The 23,116-nt window shown below is 40.8% G+C and overlaps 1 protein-coding gene across 4 annotated transcripts in view; it reads left to right on the forward strand.

Moving 5' to 3' along the window:
- The window catches only part of GHR (growth hormone receptor), a 149,696-nt gene that overhangs the window by 19,607 nt on the left and 106,973 nt on the right, over positions 1 to 23,116 (forward strand). For 2 of the 4 annotated variants that reach the window (XM_039709916.1, XM_039709920.1), the window contains exon 1: positions 12,596 to 12,739. The exons of 1 other annotated variant lie outside the window; for it this stretch is intronic. The gene's annotated coding sequence lies outside the window, so the exon portion shown is untranslated. Of the gene's footprint in view, positions 1 to 12,595; positions 12,740 to 18,759; positions 18,802 to 23,116 lie in introns of those variants that run through there. One more of the 4 variants, XM_039709919.1, reaches the window with a different exon arrangement.

A 23,116-nucleotide genomic window follows, 5' to 3' on the forward strand; every position in this document is an offset into this window, starting at 1 on the left:
GCAAGAAATCTCATTGCCAGGTCCTGTTTCACTTTTTGTTACATTGAAATTAATTTCACTAAAGACAGAAGATGGGATTTAGTAGAAAAGGAGTACAAGTGATGACTGGATGGAGCTTTGTCAGCAATGCTTAGGGGATCAAGGTAGATGGGTACATGTACTCCTCCTAGCACTGCCTGTCCTACTCCTCAGGGTGGCCAGGCTTCTCATCTTTCCCTGTAGCTGTGGCCTCCCTCTGACAGCAATCACCAGCTCCACCACCACTGTGGGGATGGTGGCCCAGCTCCTAAAGAAGGGACTGCGGGCAGAAAGATGGATCAGACAAGGGACTTTGTACAGAGATAAGGCAGTATTAATGATACAAAACAGAAAACTCACGGAACAGGGTGTTTTACCCACTACAACATGTGATCTGGACCTTGTAGCCTCTGAGAAACCTCAGCAGAACCCAAGGTGGGGCTGGATTGATGTGAGCTTCCCAGAAGCCGAGCACTTTTCTCACACTAGGTTCAGCAACAGGACCATGCCAGGACTGATGTGACTTTCAGATTTTGTGACTCCAGAGCAGCCAGGTCTGATATACAGCAGCCAAGTACCTGTATTTCACTGCTCAAGCCAAAATCACAGGCTTAGGACTGTGGGCAGCAGAGCTAAGGTGACTACTGATCTTCAAGTGGGCAGCTTTTGAATTACCTCCTAAGAAGTTCAGTTCACAGAAAATTTTGAAATGTTCAGGTTTTGGTCCAAATCAAAAAAAAAGCAAATGAAAAAGGAGTAAAAAAAAATTGCATTAAACTGGAAATTTTTCTTTTTGGGCAAGTCAGCAGCAGGATTATTAAGCAAATGAAGTACAAAGTACCAGGTGAATCTCCATTCCTATTAGAATTGACTGTTGATTTTATCAGTCTCTGACCCGAGAGATGACTAAAGCAGCCTTCTAAAATCAAAGTCAAAGCAAAGAGGCAATAATGTAACTATCAATCTACCAAGGTAAAAACTGGGAAGGAAGTGAGTAATTTCAGGTGAAGGACAATTTTTGACTCATAAAGAAAAGGATTTTTGCTGGTCACAAATGTATTGAAGCATGAAATGCAATGAATACTAATAACTACAAGAATAGCTGAGTTGGGATGCTCCTATCTCAAGATTCATTGCTTAAAATGGGCTCTGTGAGAGTTTGAGATGTTTAGATGACACAAGAACTGGAAACTGTGCACTCCTATACATATACTGCAGAGGATGTGTTGAAGAATATACATCTCCCTCTCAGCCCATGTGAGTAAGAAGTTTGGAGTCAATGGTGTGCACCTGTATCTCATGATTCCTAGTTGTCAGGATGTATGCAGGCTCTCTATGTAATATTATATGTTGGAGATGCCTCTGTTTCACTTTTCAGCAGTTACTAAAAACTTTCCACACTGTTCTGTTTTTTCTGTCTCTAAACTTTATGAAGATCATCAGGTGTGAGAAAGAAAGAATGAGGAAATCCCAGCATATAAGTAGATATACAGTCATGACACTATTTTGTTGAGAACACTGAAATACGTACATACCAAAGACAGTAATCTTACTACTGTAATCCTTGCCTGCCTGACCCATCACATTCTTCCTAACTATTTCTCCACTGCAGATAAATGGATGGGCCTTGATTGTTCTAGTCCTGTAGGCTGCCACTTCTTCTGCAGGGTGACATAAACAGTGTCTGTGCTGCACAAGTAACAAAAGCTATACTTTTTAATGAGATGTGTCTCCAGAATTACAAAGTTCCCTCACATTTCCCCATGCTTGGGTAAGTTAATTATTTGTTTCATATATTAAAGTAAATTCTAGGGTGCAACAGGAATACTCCAGTGCCTCTCTTATGGAGAAGCTTTGACCAGGCATGGATTAATCTGAGAGTGAGGTCAGAGGCAAACAGACCTTCAACCCTGAGTCCACAGCTGTGGCTGCTTGCCTCCTCATCATGTCAGGCCAATATCTGCACTAGGAGTTACAGCTGAAAACTACTAATTCAAAATTATGAAAGTGGAAGACTGAATTTATGAAAATGGGAAACAGCAGTTTTGTGACAGCTTCTCACTAGAGCACAACTTCTGGGGTTGAAGTCATTAGTGTTCCTGTTAAACAGCAAGTAGCACAACTCAACATAACAGGGACCTCCTCTTGGCTGTGTCAACCATTTTATGGGATTATTTCTGCATAAGCTATTTCTAGCTCTAGCCTGTGTCAGAGGTTTGGGCTGGCTGGATATCCAAGTATCTGTTTACAAGAGTCAGGATGGATGGAATGTTATCAAGTACAGTCAAAGGCAACTGGAAAGGACACACACTGTTGGTGCTCCACTTCAGGGCTAGAATTGTGATTAAAAACAACAACACAACATTAGGTAAATGTCATTGCCATTGTTTGAAGCCATTTAAATATTACAATTGCAAATGACTTCAAGGCTGTTATCTAAGCTCCACTAGACTCAAGTAAACAATGAAAAATAAAAGCACAATATAACTTAGAATTTTGATAAAAGACCTCTTTTCCCTGTTTGTGTGTTTGGTCTTTCTGATAGTCAGTAACATAAGAATACTGTAAATATCTTCAAAGAAATAGAACGGGGGAAAAATCTACATGTTTGGATTTAATTTTATATACCATGTGTTCACTCTGTATGACTGCTTGTATGTGAAGAATTTAGGTAAATAAATCCATTTTGAACAAATTTAATCAAAAAAATCATGTGCATTGTAGAGGAATATGACAAGCCAAGTTAAAATAATGAGGAGATACAAGAAATCAACAAGAGGAGAAAGGATGCCTAAAACATGACCACAAAAAAGACCTTACTGGTAAACAGAGTTATGAGTAAGATAACTACATAGTAGGGCAATCTAACATTAAAGGACATAGCCCTCCACTGGTGCTGAACTCCAGACAAATGAGAAAGCTGGACTCATCAAAAGCTTGTGGAAGACGGTGAAAGAAGAGGAGGACTCAGCTGCAGCTGTCAGAAAACTAAACCACAGGACAGAGAATGAACAGGAGAATATGTAGTGGAAGCCTTTATCATGAACAAATGACAAATCATTTAACACCCAATGCACAAGTCACAAGAGATCTTAACTATCCAAAGAATGGGTAGGAAAAAAATATCAGGACATAGATCAATTAACAAGCTCTATACTGAAAAGCATTGTTCGCCACTTCTATTTCTGTGTTAAAAACAGAGAGAGGAGAGGCTCTTCTAGATGTGCTTCTGTACCAGTGAAAAGTAGCTGTTTGAGAAAAGAATGACAAAAGGTGATTTGGAGACAATGACTGAAATTATAGAGTACATATTCTCAGGGGAGAAAATAGAGAAAAAGGAGACAATCATTGAAATGGACAACTTTCACCAATTCGAGTCAATAAAAAAGTCAAAGGAAAAAGTAATTAAGTTGTAGCAGAAAACATAACCTATACTTATCAGAAGGGAAAAGTATAGAGAGATATTAGTTCAGGTAAGTCAGGAACTTTTACTTGATCTCAAACTCACAAAGTTCCATCTGAAAAATGGAAATCAGATCAAATTCTTAAACATATACAATAACAGTACGATCCAATCAGAAGACTAAGGCATAAAACAAACACAGAGCTAGAAGATACTTCAAAAGGAAACAAGCACTAAAAATAACAAATAGAAAAGAAAATTATGATAGATTTTCCTGACTATTTGTGAGGCTGGAGGCAAGACAACAACAGAACAGATGATCCTAAGAAGACTGGAATATTTAAATTTGTTTTTGCATGTGACAAAAAAAGGTGTAGACACCTCACTAGCATAATTAACAATCATGAAAATATGTTAACTATTCAATTTAAAACAGGGTCAGGAGAGCCTTATGGAATGTTCTCAAGGCAGCCAGAACAGACAGACTTTGGCCTGGGATATTTTAAGAATGAGGTGAATTCTCCAGATTAGCAATTACTTGAGAATCTGTCAAAAATGGCTAAAAGATATAAGTCTGGGAAAGGACAAAAAATAACAGCTGCCTCATATAATAAGAGGGGAGAAAGTAGATGAAGAGGAGGCTGGAAATACTAAACTAATCAATCTAATGTCAACTCAGAAAAAAACCCAGAAACAAATCCAAAGCCTATTTAGAATTAAGTAAACTCTTTGCAAATGCTTTAAATGAAAAGTAATAGCATAAAAAGTAATTTGGTAATGTATATAATTTTAGACCCATTTTCTTTATTTTGATACTCTCATATCGCAAAATTACAGGACCCTTCTTTGTTCTGATGCTATTCAACTTTTTTTAACAATCTGGACAACAGCCTTAATAAGTTTGCAGATGAGACAAAGTTGAAAAGGAGTGCAAACATGAATGTATTGAAATTCAAATTCAAAATTATCTTGAGAAATTGCAGTGGTGGAATGAAAATGGATTAAATTCTACATGATGTACTGCACTTAGGTGGAAATAATAAAATTTAATGCTCTGATTTATAAATAGCAGTATAGCCTTCAAGCTTTTCTCTTCTGAGCACTATTAGAACGTCATGTAGAGAACTTGGTCCCTTTGGGGCATTATACTTCGGAAGAGCCATGAAACAGCTGGAGAAAGCCCAAAACTGCACGTGATTAGAAGCAAAGAGAATGTGATCCATGATGAAAGATTTTAAAAATAGAGACCCTTTGGCCTAGGGCAAAGGAAAAACTCTAGAGTACATGGCAATTATTTTCAAACACAGAAGAGAATAATCTGATCAGCATTATCAATGTGGATAGAAGAATCCCTGAATTTAAACTTTAGCAAAATAATAAGAGGTAGACATTATGGAAAGCATTCTAGTAATAAACATGTGAATATCTCACACGGGTAGCTTTAGTAAGTAGGGGGGTCTTTTGCACTGAGATATTTAGAAAGCTAGTGAAGAAAATACCAAGAATTAGGAAATGAATGTAAATCCTGCTTTGGGATACATGAACAAACTACACTATGAGTAGCTAACTCATAGCTTTCAGCTGTATTTGGCTTCTCAGTAACTGAAGTGTGGTAACCATGTCAAAATAATGACATGCCAAACATGTTGAGCCCATGATGAGCAGGTGGGGTGTTCTGGTGTAGGAGTTACTGCTCAATATGAGTCTCCATCGATGAAAGGAAGTAGTCATCAGATCCTGCTTAGAGTGAAGTCACCTATTTTCCTGGAACTCAGCTTTATATTTAGCTTGCCCCAGATCCCATGATGGAGCTCAGGAGTTGTATAATAATACTGCTGTTCTCAGGACCCCCGCTCTTTGCCCCCCCAGAAGATATATGGTATGCATCATATGGCTATCGTCCAAGGTAAAATATTGTTATGCAACTCCATTAACCAGAAAGAGGCGGGAAACACCCCAAACTGGATGACTCTTGAAGCCATTTCTGTGTCTATCAGTACAGTTATGAGCACCAAGCATCATCAAAGTACAAGCATGCAGGATGAAGACTGACATAATCATGCACAGCAATGTCACCAAGACAGTGATTGAGGGCTAGAGAACCATAGATTGTGTGGCTGTACAGCCAAAACACAGGGAGGACCTCATGGAGGAAAAGAACTTGTTGTGTTAGACATAAAGGGTCCAGAGATCTGTATTTTGACTATAAGGTGGTTATGGCTCCATTAAGGTTACTGACAGGAGAATTATCAGTGTAATCACATCTGCAAAAAAGACTGTAATAGGGAAACCAGGGAACTACAGACTTGTGGGTCTGATTTTGACACCTGATTAGAACTGGGAAGCATGTGAACAAACCCAGTCTTTCTAAAGAGTCAAAGTGCTACCTTCCACTCACACACAAATATTCTGTCTTGGGAGAAACTTCCCTGTGAGTATTTGAATGACAAAATAATGCAAGTCAGGATTTTCCTTTACTGATATTACAAATTTTCTCAAAATGGTGAATTGTTGTAAAAACCCAAGCTCTCCAGAAAATGGTTAATGTCATCCTGAATAGAAGCACAACCGGTATGTAGAGATGGCAACAGCATGAATTTGATCTCAATCAAATATTTGAGATTTATCCATCTAAAATCCCTTATTGTCACAAATGCTTAAGATCTGCCAACTAGAGACCTTAAGCTGAATCATAAATTAAAGGATGCCACTGTTCCTGGAACCAGCAAACTTATGAAAAAAACAAACAAAATTACTTCTGGCTTTGTTCACATTCTTTGACTGGCCCAAGAAATTTAAGAATCATGCTTTATACTCTGTGACCTTGGCCAAATTGTTGTCTGTTGTCTTTTGCATGGTAGCACTACTGTTTAAGTGTAAAGTGAATTTAAGTACACAAATAATCAAGCATGGTGTCTGTTCCAACTTCTGTGTTCTCCTTTCCACCTTAATCTGAGAGACAATAGAACTTGATGTGGAGAGCAGCAACATGTAGCCAAAGTTGCAGAAAAATGCTCATGCAACATGGGTAGACAGTGAATACATGCTCTGATCAATTAAACATAAAATACTTGGAGATGTGAATTGGTTAGGTCTCTAACATGTTACAATTTAGGAATTCAAACATAGGAAAGCAACAAAGCCTTGTTTGAAGTATCTAAATCTTTGGGACACTTAGACAAAAGCACTTTAGGCAGAAGCTCTACCAGACCCCCAAACTTGTTCATTGGCAGAAAGAAATGAAGGACAAGATAGACAAATAGGTGCAGAAAGTGGTCTCAGGCTCTGGATTCCAGCTTTGCAATATGTGCCTAGTCACATCTTCAATAAACACGTGACAGATTAAGGATGGGATTCAGTTAAGATCCAAAAAGCAATAACAACACATTCACAAAATCATACACACAAACACATCCACACACATATATATATATACATATACATGCTATAAAATTAATTGATGCACACATTCACAAAATCATACACACAAACACATCCACACACATATATATACACATATACATGCTATAAAATTGATTGATGTTCTTCACTGTTCATTTGGAGAAGTTCTGCTGGCTAATGTAACATCTAGGATACAGGACAACCTGTGTAGTGCTGGAAACAGGCCAGGACCAGCTTTGATATTTCTTGCATTAAAAAAGAGCAGTGAATATATCAGTTGAACCAAAACCTTAATCTCTACAGTCCTCCATCTCCCTTCTTCAGAAAAAAAAAAAAGAAGAAGAAGAAGAAGAAAAGAAAATACCACAATATATACCTTTCTCAGCAAACCAGAAAGTCAGTGTATTTATTACATGGCCAGATAGGTCTTTGTTTATATTAGCTGTAGATAATGACATGATGGATGACTTAGAAACAACAGAAAGACATAGCAAGAGACCCCAGGCTGTGGCAGAGCATTTCTTCATTTTTTTCCTTTTGTGCTTTTCCTGTGCCTTCTTATCCTGCATGCATGTTCACATTGATTCATTGGAGATTAGTTCCTAAGAGAAAATTCTCTGTTTCCACAGATATTTATTGGTTAGGTTATTATTCTGCTTTCATATAAAATATTTGGGGGAGCTTTGCTCTGTAGCTTTAAAGGAAGTAACCCAGACAACCCACAAACTAAATTTTTCCACATATTCAGAGGCTGAGAACAGACCCGCTATTAAATATTGTTTTAACTTTTATATACAGCAAGCACTGTGCATTCCCAGCTCTTGGTACAAGTCTGATCATGGTTAGAATATGCATTTTATTAGTGTGGTTTCTTTTTGTGGCAAGCAATCGTGTGTCATGATACTTTTTGCTATAATTCTACTTATGATGGAAATTTAGATTAAAAGAAGCTTCTCTTCTTTCAGCTACTCCTCATTTCTTACCTGAATAAAGAACATTAAGAAGGTGAAGGAAAGAAGAATTAACTTTTCCCTGCACAGAATTTTAACTAGCTATTATCCTAAAAACAAATATTTTAATGGAAAACACAGTAAATGTCTAAATGACTGATTAACTCTCTATGAAGGTTATCACCTAAGTTTCACGCACTGCCAGTTCAAACTTTCCCCTTAAGTTTTCTAAAAGCATGACATAAAGGGGGAACACTTACTCATCTGAAGAATTCTCTAGCTTATTTCCAAAAGACCAACATGTTCCTTTTACATTTCCCATTTTTTATTACCATCTAGATAAGATCAGTGAAGATTAAATGGAAAAAAGTGTGTGTTGTATTACTAAAAACTATGGATTCATAGTCCCTGTGCTTGGGAGCCAGTAATCTATACCTGCTCTGTTTAATATTTGCATCAATGACCTGAAGGAGGTAGCGTGTACTCTTGACAAGTTTGCAGATAACACCAAGCTGGAGGGACTGGTCAATATGCTCACGGGCAGAGCCATCTTACAGCTGGACCTAGACAGGCTGGATGAGTGGGCTGATGGGACCTGTGAGAAATTTTGCCAGGACAAATGCAAAACCCTGCCCTGGGGGAAAAAAGCCCATGAGGTGATACACAGACATGTTGCCAAAGTGGAGTGACCCAGTGAAGCACTACCAGGATGCCCAGATCAGGAGTTGGAGCATCAGCCCAGAGACAAAGGGCATAATGAGTACTGAGGAGCTCAGAGTGGAGAAGAAAGCAAACCTTTTGCCTCAAAGGACAGTGCAGCAGTGGAGCAGGTTGCCCCAAGACGCTGTGCAGCCTCCAGACATGAAAGTTTTTGAAACGCAACTGGGTAAAGCCCAGCAAGATTTGTCCTCTTCACTGAACCTGCATGGAGGTGGAGGTTGGACTGGAGAGCTCCTGAGATCCCTTTCTAGCTGTACACTTTCTGTGTTTATGATTGTGTTAAACAAGAAGCCAAGAAAATAAAATTATAGACTTAAACTGCAGTTATGAATGCAGAACATGAACAATATTTTTATTTAATCTGCCTTCTGCATTATTTCATGCAGTTTTGAAAAATAAAAACTCTTTTTGTAATTAGTGTAAGTAGTTTTTCACTCAAGAGAAACATATCCATACTCACTTTAACCTCAAAGCATAGGGAATTTTAAACTACTCAGACTAAAAGACCTTTTTTCAGGCCTCCTGTAAAAGCTCTGCAAGTAAAGCAGTATCAATTAAGAGTGCATTTTGCACTATTGCATTAGCAAAACCCCTAACAACAAAATGTCACTTTATTTCCTTTCAATACAAACTTCTAGACAAAGAAACCCTTTTATAGTTTTAGCATGGACCTGGCATGTGTACCCCATTATATTGATCCAGAAATATATAAATTGATATTGCTTTTGCTGATTATAGGCAATTACTGCCTGCTATATAAAGCCACAGGAGTTTGGCTGACAGACTTTACCAATACAGCTACCTTTACATTGTAAAAGCTCAGATTTTAGCCAGTGCTTACAGTAGGCACCCACTGACAAGCAAGTCTGGCAGAAATTACAAACAGCACTTGCTTTAGATACTTGGCAGTGAAAGAACCTCTTTCAGATGAATTATCATGAACTGAACTGTTGGAATTCTATTTGACACCCTGTTGATAAACATTGCACTATACACTATTGTAAGCAGAGAGCAAAACCAGACTCAGACATAATTTTGTCTTCTGCACTTGGGTCCAGAGCATGATGATCAGGAAGGATTTGAACTTTTTTGAACACTGTTTGGAAAGGAGTGAAGCAGCAAGTGCATGTAGAGAAAAGGGTAGGTGTAGGCATCCCTGGATATTGTATCAGAGCAAATGGTCAGAATTCAGGTGTCCTTACTGCATGTCCTCAAGCCAGACTTGCTTTTCCAGGCTTTTTAAGCAGATTGGATGGAATCTGGAAGAGTGATAGATAATATGGCATAAACCGAAAAGTGAAGAAGGTGGGCATGGATGAAGTTATACATAGTTTTAAAAATAGATGTTTCCTAACGGACGTATAAAAAATACAACTAATTTCTATATTGTTGCCGAGATAAGACTCATGCTTCATATGATAACAATCTTGGGTATTTTACTGCTAATTTATCTAGGAGATTAAACTACTACCACAGATTAGCAGTACTAAATCTAGTAAATAGTTTAGTATACTCTGAAATCCTCTGAAGAAACTGAGAATAATAGTTATCAAAAGACAGACCTTTTTTTTATTATTATTATTATTTTAATAAGGGACAAGCCAAAAGACCACTAACCATTTATTACGCTATTTGTTTGTATTGGGGTGATTGAGAAAATTCAAAGTATTTATCCTACACACAAATGACACACAGCCTTGTGCTTCCACAGATCCAATGCCAGCTGTCGACAATGTGGAAACTGCACTCTTACCTGTCTCCTGTCTGTCCTGCCCCCCCCCCCCCCAAGATTCTGATTGAAAATTACTTTGGCTGTTTTTGCCTAAATCTGGTCTTGTTGGCAGTGTACTGTGTTTGACATTAGTCCCCATGAAACCAAACTATATATCATGTGAAGAAATAAAAAACTTTAGTATAGACAAAGTCCAGGCAGCTGTAAATCTAGAACATATAATAAATCAATGAATTTATTGTTATCCAAGCTCATTTGTACATATAATGAGGGAGCAATAAATTATTTACTCTGGTTTATTCATGTGGTATTTTACATGTTCAGCTCTCATTGCCACTTAATTCATGTAAACCAGTTTGTCATAGTTGCAGGTATTACTACGTTTACTACGTTATAGGAATGTTGTATTAAACAGACCCCAAATAAACATCTCTGGACCTAGAATCTTCCCCTTTTATCATAGTGCTTCAACAACAAAACTTTAGGGCCAGTATCAGACCTGTGCTTGCAATTTCTAACACACGGAGTTATTAATCATGCTTTGCCATAGCTTCAGCACAAATGGTAAGAATGAAAGGCCTGATTAACAACCGCTAGTTTGGCAGCACAGGCATCTCCCAGGAGATATGGGTATGAATTCCCTGACCTGTGGTAAGAAGTGGAACTTAATGTCCTTTGCACATATATTAATGCAAATACAATGGTACTGTTCGATACTGTTTTAAAAAATCTGTTCTTGTGATTTTGAATGAGGAAATGACAAGAAATGGTTCTGGTAGGTTCTGGTAGGAATAAGGAAGATGAATCTGCGTGCCCTTAGTTTAAAACCTCAAAAGCGATATTTTCATCATATATTTATCAATATGTGAGATTTTAATTCCCTTGAAAGCTGATGAGGTCACATCTCATGATCTATGTCACCCCTGATATATGTCCTCAACCCCCTGGAATCACCTTGTTTGTTCTGGGCAGAGGAAGCCTGGATCAACAGCACAGTTGAAGTCATATCACTTGCTGCTCGCAGGTGAGTCTTCGAGGAACACCAGCCTCCTAAGACAAGCAGCTCCCAGTCTGGGCAATAGGTCTGGTGCAATAGGAAGGCAAGGGCAGCACCAACCTGACCAGCCAGAGGTCCCAGGACCTGTTCCCAGCCATTATAGTCAAACAACTTCCATATGCTACTGCTATTCCTGTACATCCAACACAGCAGAAAGCCTGGGTGAAATACAATTCTCTTCTATTCGCAGTTAATTTCCGAGCAGGCTTTGTGACTTACTGAATGATTGTGAAACTCTTGCAACACTGATCCGTGGGGCTGTTGTCCCACCTTTGTTTTACGAGGAAGCCAGATGCTGAGCTGTTTTGAAGGTGGGGCCACATACGTGACAGGGGGCCCGCAAGGGCCTTTAAGATCAATGTGTCACTGCTGAAGTCACCTTTGCACAGGTGCGTCTGCCTTCGGTACTTTGTCAATGCAAATGATATCTAAATAAATTGATGACGGTGTGCCCATTTTTAATGTTTTCTTTCCTAAACAGTTTTTCAGAAGAGAAATATTTTATTATTTTAAGACAATCCCTAGTAGAAGCTCTCCGTTTTCCTGTAGCTACCTTCTACACTCACACTACTTAGCCCTGTGTCTGCACTGCCACACACCTGGCCGGGAAGGTGCCATCCCTTCCACCCGGCAGCCGCGCCCGCGGCACGCTGACACCCTCTTCACCCTAAAACCGTGTTCGTCGATCCTGAGCACACACACACGAGTGCCAGTCCTGCTGAGCCCCTGCTTCAGGCTGGGCCAGGAGCCCGGGGCTCGCCCCCGATAGCCATCGCCGGTGGGACTGCGCCCACAGCGCGGAGCTGGCGCCGGGGCCGCGCTCCCGCCCGTCCGGCCGGGATGCGCGTTGCAGCAGCCGCCGTCCCCGCCTAGACGGAGCCCCGCGGCGCAGCCCGAGTGCCGGCAGCGGCCGCGGCTCGGGCCGGGCGGCGGCGATCCCCGAGCCGCCCCACCCCGCCAGACACGGTGCCCCTCGCCGCTCTGACCCCCTCCTCGCGGCGGCCGGGCCGGCACTTGGGGTGGAAGAGGACGAGGAGTACGCGGCGATGGCCGCTGAGCGCGCCGTGCCCCGGCGGGGCAGGACAGGCACGGAGGGGGCTGCGGCAAGCGAGGCGAGCGCCAACGCCGCCGCTGGGGGACGGTGCATGGGGAAGGGGGCTGGGGAGCGCTGCCCGCCGCCCTGTGCTGATCTCCCCTCCCTCCCTCCGTCCCTCCACTCAGCTCCGCTCTGCTCTCCGCCTGCCCCGCCCCGCCCCGCGGGAGGAGTGCGGGCTCAGCCCGCCGCCCCGCCGCTCTCGCTCGCGTTTTATGACGGTCGCAGCCTCCCCAGAAGTTGGGGCCGGCCGCGGCGGCCGCTCGCTGAGGCGCTCCCATGGTGCCGGCGCCGGCCGGGGGGGGGCACGTCCGCTGCCGCCCGCCGCGTCGCCGAAACTTGGGGGAAGTTTCCGAGCGAGTCGGTGAGTACCGGGCGCGGCTCCGCGCCGCTCCCGCCGCCCGCCTCCCGCCCGGCGCGGCCGCGCAGCGGCTTCCCCGCCCCCGGGGGCGACGGGCCGGGGTCGCGCTCCTGTCCGGCTTCACCTCCCCTCGCCCGGGAGTGGCGGGGGATCTGCGAGCTTGCCCCAGGGTCCCGGCCGGTGTCGCAGCCGCTCCAGCAGCGGGGCCGCCCGTGTCCCGCTGCTGTGGGCAGTGCGGCGCCGGAGCCGGGCCGGGACCGCGGCGTCAGCTCTGGCCGGGGCTGGGACGGCGGGCGGGGGGCGAGAATTCCTGGCACGTCCCATGCTGTGGGTGATGGATGGGGTGCCGGGAAGAGAAGCCTAGCCTCGGAGGTCTGGAGAAACAGTTTTCTTCAGAGAAGCCCTCTTTTCTGTGTGGACTTGGATTTTAAAAGCAGATCAAGAATGGTCGTTTAGCTGCCAGCGTCACAATCTTCTCCGCTGTAATAGACCTAATCAGAATTTTTCTTCTGTATGATTTATTCCAGTTTATACAATCCCTGCAGTTCCGACCTTTTTTTTTTTTTTTTTAAATGCCATTTGTCCATAATTTTGTTTCTTATTGTGTGGCGTGTTGTAAGTATTGCATGGGATAAAAAATAGACAATGTTTTGAAAAATAAATACTGCAAACGTTCTGAGCAGAGGTATGCAAACAAAGGGGTTATATAGCATAGGAGTAACTAGAGTTTTATCATAGTAACGTCTTCAGTAAAACTTGTTGCAAACTCTCACAGGGCTAATGCTGGAGCTCAAGTAAACTAGTTGATGTGAACTAGTTACTCATGTTTTCAGTACAGTATATTTTGTTTAGAGTATAGTGTATTATTAACTTTAGGGTGTTCAGTCACAGCTTAACTTTTCATTTTGTGTAGCAGCTACAGAAGACCCACACCTGGTCCACCTTTCTGGTCGTGATTATGTCAGAAGTAAGAATGAAGCAATTAAAAAACTGTAACCCACCACTTGAGTTGGATCCTGTTTTATTAATGCTTAAAGCAATTATTTACTGATACGAAAAATTGAAGTTAGTTGTCAAGATCTTTTTAGCTTAAATCTGAAAGACTTTTGACTATAGCTTAGACTTGGTTGCTCGCATCAGCAATGAAAATGCAGTTGGCCATAGAATCAATTTAAGGAGTTTTAGTAAGATACATTGAAATGCTGGTGCTTATTTAAAAGATGCTATTTTAAATATTGAGATTGAAGTACATTGCAATTGAGATGTCTTGTGGCTCTCTGAGTGATAAATGTAAGTAATACTGAAATTTATTCAGACAGCTTGAGCTGTTTGAATAGGAATGTGATGTCTTTCATCTCCATCACATCTCAGTCTCGCATTACTAGAATTGCTACATTACTACTTGCCTTGTTAATTCATGATGTTAGCATGTTCTAATAACTACAAAGGATTGACAAACAAGACAGCTTGCAATCCTTCTGAGGAGTAATTTCTAACATTGCCAGTAAGTGGTAAGTGGTACTTTTATCAAATATATGACTGTAACTGCTGAAACTTAACACTAATGTACAGAAAAGTTATAGACACCCACCAAATATTTTTAAATTCTCTGAATATGGTCAATCATTGTTTTCATTACCATGGGCTGTTTTCTCTCCTGGTCTTGATGTATTTGCACAGCACAGTGTAGCACTGTTCACGTGTAAAAATCAAGGGCCCTGTAGAGGCAGTCCACAGCACCGCTCCCAGAGAGTGCATGGGTGTTTGTGCCACACTGGCTGTGTTGGAGAAATCTGCAGAGCTCAGTTCTAGACATCTTTACAAACTGAAGTAACATGTAGTACTGTATATGATCTTTTGTGCCCCCTTCCAGTAAAGAATGATCAAAACTTCTGAAGGCAAATCTCCCGTTTACGGATCGGTACCATTCCTTTTCATGAACTGGAGACTAAGGAAGTATTAGTATATAGTTTTAGACCATAACTTCCACTTGCATGGTCTCTTTTGCTTGACTGTATGTACATGTCTAAGTGCTTATATTAACTGGAGCTAGGCCTTGCTCCTGTTAAATGAAACTTTTGCTGCAGAAATTGTGTTCTATCTTGCGCCACTGAAAGGAGCATTGAATGGAATAAATATAGCATCATGTATCTTATTTGAAATACCAGATTTCCACTAACAAAATAGAAGCTGCAAATATTTGTTATTGAGGAATCAAAGTAGGCAGAAATGCTTTGATTTTTTTTTTCTCTTATTGAAAAATAAGTGCTTTATCAGACGTGACAGCACTTGCTTGCATTCAGCTCAGTTGAAGATCTTGCAATCTTAAGGTACATACCAAAACATTTCAAAAGCATTACAAATTAATAAAAATTACAGGAATACCAAGAAGTGGGGGTAAAGTTGATGTTGTAGGAAAGGGCAGGGCTACCAGCAGTAATAATGAGTCTACTCAGCCCGCATGGGGGTCCTTCAGTGATAGATTAGCTAGAGAATCAGATTTCTTTTAAATAAAAGGTTTTTCTTCTCTTGTTACCAAATGTTTGTGGGATGGAAAGACAATTCTTTGGCCCAGTGGAGCTGAGTTAGTAATTCTGGGGAGAGGGCATTATGAGGAAAACAGGGAGAGAGGCAGTAGGGCTGCTGCTTCGGTGTGGTGAAGGCGAAAGGCTGATGCAATGAGATACTAGCTTGGCAGGAACAGATTTATGTCAGGACTTGAAGGAACACTTTGTGCTCAAACTGTTTATCACTAGGGAAATCTTCTTTTACCGTATATGAATCCTAGTTTAAATCTTTGTATGAGGTGGGTGTTTGTTTACACATTATTTTAGTTCATGAGAGATGGAACAAGTGTCCTCTTACCAAAGAGCTTGGTTTTCAGTGTATGAGAAACAATTTTTCCCAGAAAATTGTAAAAGGCTGTTTTCTGACAGGGATGAATGTTGTCCATATCATGTGTACTGCAGATTATGAATTGAAAATAAATTTAAACAGATATTTTATTGACCTTTAGAAAGCATGTAGTCTATTAAAAATACCTTAATCACTAAAATTAGTTATTTTCTTAATTATTAATAAGTTAGTATAAAATTCAGAAATACTTCACAGTAGCAGGATGGCCTGGAACAGGGTGGAACTTAATGTCTCACTTGACCAATATAATGTGCCTTGCTGTTTGCTGGGTATTTCAAATGTACAATGTTGTGAGGATAAAAGAGAATGAAAATCACTCTTACTGATGGAATAACTGCTGGAAAACACAATTGGTGGTGGATGCATGTGCACAGACAGTTGGGTTAGAGTAACTTTTCAGTTGTAATATTGCCCCACTCTGTTGCCATATACTCAGTAGCTGAAGGACTACATGACAAATCAATAGTTTCTGAGTTTTAAAACTCCATCTGCCATGCTATTCATATTTACCATGCTAATTTAAACCATTTATGTTTATCTTTTGACTTGCCAAGAGATCCAGACTGCCATGCCAACACCCATACCTACTAAATAATATTCAGCTTTATAAATTAGAGTTACAAAAGTACTCCTGTTTGTAGTGACACAGTCTGTAACGTAGTCTTTTGTCATGCTATGCCCATGCCAGTGGTTGAATTTTGTGGAAGGGATCCTGTGTGTGGGATCGTGATCGTTTAGGGGAAGGTGATACAGGGCTGCATGAAGAAAGCTGGAGAGACAAAAACCTCTGCACAGTGACTGCTGGTGAGAGGTTATGAAACTCTGGTAAATGTAGCAGAAAATTTTAACCTCTCTGCATTAAGAGAATAAACACAGCACCCATTCTGTTGGTGTGGAATGATTTACACTTCCCCGTTTCTCCTTTTCTGTAGCCATTTAGTGAGACTCAGAGCATTAGTGCATTACAGCGCTAGACCTGCTTGGCCTCTGCATCAGGCACGGAGTGACTGCTGAGGATGGCATCGAAGTGTGTGAAACTGAACTCAGAATGTGCAAAGCAAAGATGATTTACTAGCTTTGTGCTCATTAAGGCAGCAGATTGCTGTCTCTGATCACTTAATAAGAAACTAATAATCAGTTGCATTTAAATAGGACATTAACAGAGATGGAGATAATATTTAGAACTTCAAAAGCTGATTAGTGCTTCACAAATCCATTATGGTCTTCAAACTCTCTGTAATTGGTCAGTCCAAACATGAAATATTCTTTTGGATGCACAACAGTAATTTTATACAAAAAAGTCACTGGTTAACAGACAGCAACTCAGAGGGAAAGTTGGAAAGAGGCTATTAATAACAACTATAATGTTGCAGCATTCAAGCATTTAAATAGAATTTGAGTTTTTACTGCCTCAAGAGAAAACTCCGTATTGCGGTAAATCTCTAGGATAAGTCGGTGGTTTTTAGAAATTGTAATGTGTTCATCCTGTGAACAGATACCTTTGTGCCTGACCAATATGCAAAAGTTTTGGGTTTTAATCCATACACAATATATCTCTGCAACCTTATTGGTATAGCCAAACGACTCCCTTTGTGCCTGTTGGAGTTTGGGGATAGTCTGACCATTGAGTAGAGCTTGTAGCACACAAGAAACAGGCTGAAGGAACCATCACATTTTATTCCAGCTGTCTCAGTTAAATAAGCATGCAGTCAGTTTCTGCCTTCCATACCTGTTTCCAGCTGCAGCAAGGAGTCTGATTTCTGCTATGTTTCATGTTTCTTTTTTTTTTGCCTGCCTTTTTCACACATGTGTGATGTTAGTGGTACCTAGAGAATGAGTTGGGCTCTCGTTCGTTGTATGACTGAAGATATTGTTTAAATTTTTTTATGGAATGCTTATTAAACTGTTTGCTCAAGAGCCATGTTATAAGCCTACTATTTAATTGTTCTTAGCAATGCCTTGTTTACTGTTTTCATCCAGAACAGCTTTAACTGTTCGGTGTTTGATGGTTTGCAGCATTGCTAATGGCTTTATGTGATGCTATAAAAAGTGAATGAAAACAAACCAGGATTCCTTCTAGATGGTGGTTCTTGTCCCTTGCTTTGCATGGGTTGAAGAAGACTGATTGTGGTTTGGTTTGGGACCAAACTTTACCTGTTCTGCCAAGAATAAGCAAGATCTGATGCAAGGACTGAGAAAAGAACAATTAAAAGCTGCTGTGTCTTTGGGTTTTGATTGCATTTTATGTCTGAGCCTGTGACAGTATATCAGGGGAGCAGTGTGGAACTTTTACTTAAAAAGAAACCTCTAAGAAAACCATAGCTTTCATAATGACTGTGACAGTTTGCAGTCAGACAAGAGTAGCTCTAAGGACTAAGTCAGATGTTAAGTAAACAGAGTAGAATACAACATGGTCAGGACTCTACCAGGCCATCTCTTTCATAGGACACATGGATCTAGCCTGGTGATCTGTGCTTATGCTGAGGCTTTGGTCTTGTAGGTTGAGTCCTGGCTGGTTTAAAACGGTATGCGTTGAGCCACCTGAAGGAATGATTTGCAGGGTGCAGTAGGAAATACTGCTCTTTTTCTACAGTCTGTTTCCAGGTTTTGGCTGAGGCACACATATAAGTGCAACATATGCAGCTGAAACATTACAGGCTGGTGCTTGTTCCAAATAGTGCCAGCCTACTGGTCCAGCATGTGTGAATGAGCTTATCTTACAGCTGCAATGTTTTTGCAGTAGGATCAGAAGGAGTGTGTGAGACAGTGCTTTACACTTTTCAGCTGTGATTTCTGACCTTTGGAGAGCGGCAGTGTGCCTCTGGGTCTGCTCGTGCTGGGTGTTGCTAATGAGCACTGCACAGGAGAGGTGCTTGTTACGTGATACGGTCACTGCTGGCCGGCTGTACACCAGCCAGTTCTGCTGCTGCAGGACAGCGTGTACAGCACGGAGGGACTGCAGCCTCAGAGGGGGAGAAACAGCCCTCCACTTCCCTGTGAGAAAGGCTATTTTTGTGGAACTGTGTGTGTGATGAGCTCTGGTGTCTTCCAGCTCTGAGGTGCTTTAATTAGGATGGCCATATCAGTTGAGAAAACATGTCAGAAAAATAAGTCACTGTTGCAAAGAAGCCTGTGCCTCTGGTTCTTAGGTAAGTATTTTGTTTGAACGGCTAATTTCCTTCAAATAATGGATAGCTTTGAGAAAATTAATTTCTTTGGTTGTACTACATCCAGGTTTTTTCTGTGGCATGTAATTTCATCCACCATAAGGCACACACAAGTGGGTTGACTGCAGTGCGTTCTGCTTGATGGTTCTCAGGGCTCTAGCTGACCACAGGGGGGCTGGTACTGACAGTAAGGAAGCATGGCACCTCTTTAAGTGGTGTGAGGGGTCTGCCTAACTTATATCAAAGCAAGAGGAACAAGGATATTTACTTTATACATCATTGTAAATCTAGAATGGCTTTATACAAAGGGGAAGTCTCTCAGGGCAACCTGCCAACATCTGAAGGAGGGCTTCAGGGAAGATGGAGAGGGACTCTATCAAGAACTGTAGAGACAGGCAAGGAGAAAAGGGTACACACTGAAAGAGGGGAAATTTAGGTTAGATATGAGGAATATATTCTTGACTAAGTGTGGTGAAAAAGGTTGCCCAGGGAAGCTGAGGATGCCTCAGCTTTGGCAGTGTTTAAGGAAAGGTTGTACAAAGCCTTGAGCAGCGTGGTCAAGTGCGAGGTGTCCCTGAGCATGACAGGGGAGACTGGGGCTAAATAATCATTACAGTGCATTCCAACCCATAATATTTCTATGATCTATGATTTTTCAGGTTTATGGTGTATATTGGTACAGGACCTGTATCCAGCAACAAGGGAATTAAACAATATGATTGGCCCTTGTACCTTTGATCCAGCTAGTGGCATAGATGAGTACTTAATACCACAATGTGAAAAGTAATGTTGTTTACTGTGTGCCCGTGTGTTTGTTGTAGCCTGTTCTATTGCTTTGTTTTTTTTCAAATATAAAAAGTTAATCTTTTATTAAGGTTATGAGGTATATTGTGAAAATCATTGCAGGTCTCTTTTCCTCTCCTGTTCTACTACTGCAGGTGAAGAGCTCTCTCTATAAAAGCACAAGAGAGCTTTGTGGAGCCAGTGTGAATAAAAAAATTCATCTGTTGAAAGGAAAAAAATGTAGGATTTAGGAAGAGAGGCTCCTCCTGACTAGTTGTTCACATTGACATTGAATGGTAATAATGGGAATGTTCATGTAGAACCTTCTATAGTCATGCTCCTGTTTTCTTTGCTGAGGTGGGAGTTGCAGATTTTAAAAAATAATTTTGGCCTATTGTTTGAATGTTATTTCAATCCCAAGGAAACTGGGATCCAAGTTAATCACAGGAGATCTTCAATTAGAGCAGGGAAGAAGTTTTTCACAGTGTTAGAATGTGTTTAGTGTTTCAGTTTACTAAATCACACAGAAAAAGAGAAGAGGTTGAAGGATCAAGAGCCAGGGACTGTATACGGATTCTGGATAATTTGTGAAACAAAATGGAATATGTGCAAGTAGGAAGACTAGGACGTGAAAGCTGGGGAACTAATGGCTGTCAGAAAGACTGAAGTTATAGGCTCTGAAGCATTTGGTTCCACGGTCTTTAGTGGACATTTATGTGAACATGTAACTGAACATTAGGTGGCCAGTAATCAAAATAACATGTTTTAAGACCAAGAGTAATGATTTGTTTAAGGATGTTTGAGGTGGCTGGACTAAAACACGGTAAAAAAAACCCAGCTTCCTCAAGATGATTAAAAAATTCTAATGTAATTTGAATTGCACCTAGAAGTGTATTTTCATACTGATTTGAAATTATCAAAAAATGTTATTATTGTAAATATTATAGTGTTTCATGGATTGAACTATGCTAGGAGTAGAAATATTTTTGTTAGTGTCGGACCGATTTTGTCAGTGGCTTGCATTGTTATGTTTTCCAAATGGCATACTAGTTGCAGTATTTTTTAGCAGCCTGTCAGTGCAACAGCATGTAAAAATAGAGGGAACAGAAAGTTGGTATTTTTGCATCAAATAGATGATGTCATTCACCTACTCATTTTATATGAGTATATAAACAAACATACTGTTTGTTTTATTGCAGTTTGTGTTTTACTTACTAATGCTGGACTGTGAAAACAAAATGCAAGCTGTCAATAAAAAGGGACTGGCACCATTTGTTGTTAGGGATGAAATAGAAGAGCTATCTCTCACTAGTTACTTTTTGTTGGGAGTTTTTAAACTTCTAAAAGGTTCCTGCCAGTGATTGCAAAAGGCTGTGACTGTTTGTGTGAACTGTTCGTATATACAGTCCCATTTATAAGAAGCAGAACTGTGGCTTTCTGGGCAAAAGAAGAATTATCCTTTCCACTTTCTACATCTCAGACACCTGCCCTGACCAAATATCTTGAAAATGAGAGAAGTACGTTGATTCTCATTAAAATTGAGCAGTACCACAGAGCAGCAGGCTCATCTGTGGCTTCATGGCCTGAAGGTCATACAGCTTTCTCTTCTTGGGACTTTTCATTGTTGCTTTATATCCCAGTAGATTGGTATTTTCCAGATGCTCTGATCACTCCTTATCCTAAGAATACAGATAGGTACTCTTACAAAATGTTATTAAAATACCTGTCAGAAGGAGTGTGCTTGTTTACAGGCTGTGTCTTGTGTAGCCTTTCAGACAACGCAGGCTGAAACCAGCTTGGGAAAATGCTGGATGTGCTCAGGCAGAGATGGCAGCTGTGGCTTCAGCTGAGCATTCAGCAGCCTGCGAACACAGCTGCCATCCCCTCTCCCTTTGCTTCTGCTGAGCAGAAATTGGAGTCTCTCTGAGTTTGGGCTAATGTGTTCAAACTCAGCAGTCGGTGATCTCTAATACCATAGAAGCAGATGATGAATTAGCCTGTGGGTTGTGTGTCCATCCCTGAGAGGGAGGCAGACCTGCAGAAGCCAGTAGAAGTATGGCGTCACTGGAGGTGGAAACTTGCTAACAGAGAAGAGCAGGAAGGCTGAACAAACAACTGTATTCATTAAGGCAATTACTGGACAGAAATGAGGCATTTTCTGCAGAAAGAGGAATGTCAGTCTATGTTTTGCTCCACTGGTGCAGTTCATACACAAGTGACTGGTAGTCATTCACTTTGTGCTGGTGCTGTAGTCACACAAACAGTACTGGAGGAATTTGGGCGAAGAAAAATGACAAGAAGGAGTACCAAAGGGACATTTAACGGGCTAATATCTATACCTTGTATAAATTTTCTGGGACCAATGAAGTGACTGAGACATCAAATAATTCTAAAAATGTAGGTCAAGGATGGTGGGGACGTACTTCTGCCTCAACAGCACTGACCTTTTGTATGTTGTACATTATAAATAGTTGCATATCGGCAGCTCTGGCGTTTTGCATTGACTTTTGATCCCTACTGCTCTTACTATTCCTTTCTTTGTCTTTGTCTTGTCAGTTAGTACATGAAAGAACTAATGCCATTCATTATATTGTTTTGTCATTTGAAAAAGTTAAAACAAATGCTTATATTCCTTTGACTTTTTCTTTGCAGACTCGTGGTGTGTGGGATTGGTGAGAAATGATGCTTTCAAAACTGTCATTGTAACTCCTTTCTGAGAAATTACATAAGGCTCTGGGGAACAATCTGCTGATAAGTTTACAGATTTTAGGTGTATTTTATGTAGTGTTGGTACTTCTTCATATCGTTTGGCTCAAAAGATGTATTCATGGGTGTTAGGTACTGGCTGCTCTTGCCTTGATTACCAGCAAATTGCTGTGTAGAGCATGGTCATTTAATTGTTAACAATTTAAGCAAATGTTGAAATGGTAAAAAAGAGTCATGTGGACCACTAGATATATTTATTGTGGGGTCAGGAAGACCCACAAGAGTAGCTTCTCTTCAGCTATTAGTACAGTTGGGCATTGAGAAGTTGTAAAGGAAATTCAAAACAATGTTTCAAAGTTTTGCCAAGATTACTCAGTGAAATCACTTGTTGCCAGTTGCTCATGCTGAATGAGAAAGAACAGCAACTACTGTGGTGGGAATTATTTTTCTGAAATTGCTCAAAGCCAATTATCAGTCCAGTTGTTTTAGGGGATTATTAATACTCTGTGAACTGTTCTACAGTTTGAATAACACACCAGCAGGTAGAAGTTCTATTTATTAGGAAGTATTTCTCACCTTTATCCTGTTAGCTGTGGGACTGCACACAGCAGCTTCTATTTGGGATTTTAGTGTAGCTGTGAAAAAGGGACTGGAGCACAGACTGTGGGATCAGAGTGAAAGATTTGGTCTGTATTTCTCAAGCAGTAGCTCCTGGAAGCGATACGGAGTTTGTGGCTAGGAATGGAGCCATAACCCTGTCCATGGCTGCATGGGAGGCTCTGCAGTGAGTTCAGAAAGACTTCAGCCA

Source organism: Passer montanus, unplaced genomic scaffold (genome assembly GCF_014805655.1).
Source record: "Passer montanus isolate IOZ18808 unplaced genomic scaffold, ASM1480565v1 scaffold22, whole genome shotgun sequence".
Lineage (NCBI taxonomy): Eukaryota > Metazoa > Chordata > Aves > Passeriformes > Passeridae > Passer > Passer montanus.